Source organism: Trematomus bernacchii, unplaced genomic scaffold (genome assembly GCF_902827165.1).
Source record: "Trematomus bernacchii unplaced genomic scaffold, fTreBer1.1, whole genome shotgun sequence".
Classification (NCBI taxonomy): domain Eukaryota; kingdom Metazoa; phylum Chordata; class Actinopteri; order Perciformes; family Nototheniidae; genus Trematomus; species Trematomus bernacchii.
The window spans coordinates 328,807-334,853 of NW_022987394.1; positions in this window are offsets into that span (position 1 = coordinate 328,807).

Here is a 6,047-nt window from a genome sequence, read left to right on the forward strand (position 1 = left end):
AATAAAACAAAAACGCCTTCACTGGAAAATGGAAAAACTAACAAACTGATCTCTTTCATGATTAAAAGAACAGAAAGTAAAATAAGCAAACACTTCACTAATGAAAAAAGGTGAAGCGCTGCGGCTACAATCCCATTAAAGAACTAATAAAATAAGTGTTAAAATCTTCATTTACCTCTGTTGGTCCTGCTGCTGAGCTGCTTCTCACAGAGGAAAAGAGAAGTGGATCAGATAACACACTGTAACGTAAGGAAACACACACACACACACACACACACACACACACACACACACACACACACACACACACACACACACACACACACACACACACACACACACACACACACACACACACACACACACACACACACACAACCTGTAACCCTAAGCCTAACCCTTTGTCTATGCTTTGACCTTTGCGAACAGCACCCTCTGTGGCCACAAATGGCATCTATGCAATATCATCAACACATTTGATTATAAGACTTTTTATTTTACCAAAAATTAAAGCAGTATGGCTCCACTCCTCAAACATTAGGAATGAAGGAAAACTAAAGACAACTTTGTATCGGACAAATATACCTTTAGTTTTTTTGTTTGCTTTTTTTGTTTTGTTTTGTTCTTTATTTGTATGTGAACCTGTGTACTCAAAGTGATGGAAAGTAAGTAAGTTAATTTACTCAAGTACTGTACTTGGGTACATGTTTGAGGTACATGACTTTACTTGAGTATTATATAACAGTAGTAGAGTAAAATATACTCATTTGTGGCCAGGTAAAGGACTAAAGGATATGTAGCTGGCAGTAAATAATGTTATCTCACCCTATACCAGCTGCAAAATTAAAATAATAGACACATGAATGCATCAATAGTTATAATACAGTAATATAACATATAATTAAGCAATAGCTCACGACAAGGCAGGCCATGGTATATGGTCATTATCAGGGTTCGAGTTATAAACTGAGCTCTATGGGGGTCTTTGAAACTAACGCGTGCGCACGCATGCATGCGCACACACACTCAAACTCAAACACACACACACACACACACACACACACACACACACACACACACACACACACACACACACACACACACACACACACACACCAATAATAAACATATGGACAGGGGTTACTATTTAAAAAAATGTGCAAATGTATTTGGGAACCTATCCATGTGAACATATTTTGGGGGTGGACCTCAAATCCTCTAGGGGGGTCCGGGGGCATGCCCCCTCTGGTAAGATTTATTTTTAATTTTGGAGTTAAATGCATCAATCTGGTGCATTTTGAGGGGAAAATAAAGAGACTAGATCTATGGAAACACCCATATGAAACAGATGCCACATCATGTAGACAGACAGTCACCCTGTGTGAGGCAAACCCACATTTGCGCAGCGTTGCGTTCACAATAGCCTACATTAAAAAAAAAAATCGCTAGGCCATCGGGAAACCTCCCGGCCCTCCTGATGGCCAGTCCGGGCCTGCCAGCAGCCCTCTACTTGCTACAAACTTAAATATGAAAACATAGCCGTGGGAACATGTTTCAAATGGGGGGTGCTGTGGGGATGACACCAGGGCCGGTTCTGACCAATTTGCTGCCCTAGACAAGATTTTTGCTTGTTCAATTATATCTTATTTTATCAGTTAACATTTATTTATTCATCCATATTTTTTAATCTCTCCAGTTTTAAAGGATATTGTTGGTTTACTGTCCTATAGTATACATGTGCCAAGAGCAAGGACTGTCTTAGGTAAGACAGCTTTTATGTGCGCAGCTCCACTTGCTTGGAACAATCTTCAGCAAGAATTGAAACTGAGCAATCTCATTCCTCTGCATGTTTTTAAAGCTAGGCTAAATGAAATGCTCGTTGATACTATGGGAACTTGTAAATGTCTATAACTATGCAAATGTAACCTGTAAATATAATGTATGATGTCCTTTATTGTTTTATGTTTCATGTGGAACCTATATGCTGCAGGTCTCCCTTGAAAAAGAGATATATGATCTCAATGGGACCAATCTGGTTAAATAAAGGTTTGAAATGAAATTGGAATGATTTCAAACCTGTTTTTATTTATCCTAATAATTATAAAGGTGTGCCTTGGAAATATTTGTTTACATAAATTGTGATAAAACCGTTTGAGACACACTGAGATAACTTAGACTAAAGTGAACTATCTAAACATTCAGAGTCCTTTACCTCACTGAGCCTCTCAGGGCAAATGGAAAATGTAACCGGGGTGAAAAGGGTGTTATCTTTACTTAATTATGAATGTGAACATCAAGGCCGAAAATTAGTTTTTTTTGTATTATATTTCCATTTAATCTTGTGGACGTGCAGATTCCCTGTCCTCCATCAGGGGGTGCTGCAACACCCTCATCACCCCTACTTACCACGGCCCTGTATGAAAAGGTTCAACTACGCACTCGGCTCGCGCAGCACGCTCACAGGCATAGATTGTGCAATAAAGTATTGCGCACCTTGGAGGTGCAGTGCAGGCATATTGTTATTCAAGAGATGCGTTGTTCTTTTGGAAAACATGTTTTTCTTTTAGCCTATTTACCTCGTTAAAGGTAGGGTAGGTAAGTTTGAGAAACCGGCTCGAGATCGCTAGAATTAGAAAATACACAACCGGAGAAAATCTGCCACTTCCTTATAGAGCCCCTCCTCCAACACACACGAACGCGCACATGACCAATGAGGGCACGAGATAAGTTTGTGCACAGATGGAAGGCTGACAGGCAGGTAGGCCATCCAGTTATTTTAGCCGGGCCGGCTAAAATGATTGGTCGTGCTTTTTACAGTACTACGGCTTCCACAGATGACATTTTTTTATGGATTTTTTGTCAAAGCACTTAAGATATTCATTGCTATCAGGATGTTAAGAGCATTCCATGGAATATAACAAAAAGTGTATCTCGAGCCGGTTTCTCAAACTTACCTACCCAACCTTTAACGTAAATAATACTCATTACATTGACACATGCATTATTTGTGATTAAAATAATGGTTGTTGGTAATGTATTAGCGACCCCCACAGATGTATGATTTCACTGCGTCCGTGGGAGCTCAGACCCCTCCTTATGGGAGCTCAGCTCCCATTGGCTCCCACATAACTCGAACCCTGGTCATTATAATCACAGCTAAGGGGCGTTGTTCGGCCCGACGCGAAGCTGTGATAAAATGACCATAATATCACGGCCTGAAGTGAGCTATTGCTTTTATAAAACGGTTACCAAGTGTGGCAATATGAAAGAAAAATGCACACTCCAATTGAAAAAGTTTTTATTAGTAAATAATGATGGTCAAAATAAAATAGTCCCGATCCGTTGCCTTCTGCACAAAACATTGTGCGAGGTGGTTGCTATGCAACAACACTAACAACAGCTAGCGAACATATTAGACAGACAGCGTTGATCGATTATTTGGCTATTTATTTACATTAATGTGTATGTTGCTGTTTATTGTGCAGCCACTGAAAAACTGTCCAGCATCAGTAGCATGGCTTACGTGGTTACTTGTATAGGCTGAGGTTGTTCTAGGCTGTTGCTTGCTTGGCGTGGCGAGAATATTGCTCCACTTTCTCCGGACCCCCAGATTTGGCTTCCAGTAGCTCTGGAGAGAGCTTTCGCACCTGAGGCCACTAACGGTCATCATTTCTCTGCTTTGTTTCAAGACCCGCATCAGAAAGCTTTTGAATGGTGGTACTTTTACAGTTGGTCTTCCTGCTCTTCACGTAGCTCTGCATGTCATCGGTTAGGTGCTTTCTGGAGATAGGCACTGCTCAATCCACTCCTCCATAGTAACCCGAAGGTCGAAGTTAACCTTAAAGGTAGGGTAGGTAAGTTTGAGAAACCGGCTCGAGATACACCTTTTGTTATATTCCATGGAATGCTCTTAACATCCTGATAGCAATGAATATCTGAAGTGCTTTGACAAAAAATCCATAAAAAAGTCATCTGTGGAAGCCGTAGTACTGTAAAAAGTACGACCAATCATTTGAGCCGGCCCGGCTAAAATAACTGGATGGCCTACCTGCCTGTCAGCCTTCCATCTGTGCACAAACTTATCTCGTGCCCTCATTGGTCATGTGCGCGTTCGTGTGTGATGGAGGAGGGGCTCTATAAGGAAGTGGCAGATTTTCTCCGGTTGTGTATTTTCAAATTCTAGCACACTCGAGCCGGTTTCTCAAACTTACCTATCCTACCTTTAAGTACAAGATCTAAGTACTTCCAATAGTATGAAGCTGCAGCGTCGGAGGCTGCACTCTCAGGACCGCACTCACAGGACCGCACTCACAGGACCCTAGTTGTTTTGCAACATCGCCACCTAGCGGATTGGATGACCGCAAAAGTAGACATTGTAATGCTTGTTATTAACCATCTAAAAATGCATGAAAATCGCAAAAGTAGACATTTACATGCATGAAAATATGTTTTTATTATTATTATTATATTTATTATTGTTTATTTTTTACAACAACAATTTGTTGTTAATATCAAATGTATTTTGTATGTCAGATGTAAAAAGATAGCCTTTTATATTTGTCTTATCAAATTTGACATACAACGTAAATATATATATATTGTAGTAATAATGATATCATCTATTTATAATTGTAAATGTATATTGTATATTGTATGTAGACATACATTTATTATATATATTTTTTTATTGTATTACACGTTCTAAATAAATCAAATCAAATGTGTCTTTGAAGAGGTGCTAGATTACTGAAAAACAACTGTTAGTGTGTTTATGCACCAGGCTGCAAAAGATAAACATGCAATTTGACCGAGAGGCATTTCAGTGCAGAATACATTTATTGGGCACAATTTCCACACTGTGGATTCTTCAATCTGCTGTTGGTCTGCTGTTGACCACCTTCTCCTGGGAGATATCCATTCTGGCACTCTGTCGTGGCACTCTGAACACTGGCTGAAGGGTTCCCTCGAGCAAGCTTCTGGCCTCCAGAGTCCAGAAGGCAAACCTTTGGCCATGCCTTTGAAACAATAAAAACAAGATGTAATCTAAAGTATTGCATAGGGAAAGGCTAAGGCATTGGTGCACAATTGATATGCATTAATAATCTCAACAGATATTGCCATCCAGAGTCTTACAGCTCTTGTTACTGATGGTCTACTGATCTGTAGATGGTTAACCTAATATAACTAACAGATGTTCTATTGACATGCTCCTGAGTTTGTTGACAGATTGTAGATAATCTACAAGTGACCCTCAAAATAAAGTGTTACTGAAATTAAAACACACATATTGTTAAGGGCTTTCATACCCTTGTATTTCAAAACGCTCCATGAGAATAATAATAACTGACTAAAACACCTCATGCAATATTGCAAAACATGTCAGAATGATGAGACTGTCTGATAAACAGTAAACAGGCAGTCAGCACAGTTAAGATTATTTACAATGAATTCAAATAGTAATACAATGACTATTAAAGAAGCATTTACACTGAAGACAGAACTTATATTAGGCTACTGCTGATTTAATGTAGCGGACAGACAGATCATATTGACATACTTTTGTCATCCTTTGAAGTTTAATTAATTAGCTGACTATAATTAATGATCAGGGTTGGGAAGTTTACTTTTTTTAAATGTAGGTTACAGATGACTAATTACCCTGTTAAAAATGTAATAAGTAATGTAACTGACTATGTAACTATTTGTATTGATATTCTAATATTAATTATGGTTCTTTTATGTTTTTTGTGAGTCACTTTGGATAAAAGCCTCTGCTAAATAACATAACCATAACATACGGTTTCATTAAACAAATAAACAAAAAGGCTAACAGTTGGTTTTGCAGCGAGTCATCATCATAGGCTAACAGATGACATTTAGCACGTGTTGCTTGTATTGCTGTCCAATTGAATACACCAGAATAGTTGTTAACTTTAAACAAACATGATTCACATTACTCACACTCTTACTGTAATTAGGGATTAAATCAACAATTAATGTAGGACACCTAGTTGGGCTTGCCAAAATCACGCTACAGTTTCATTAAA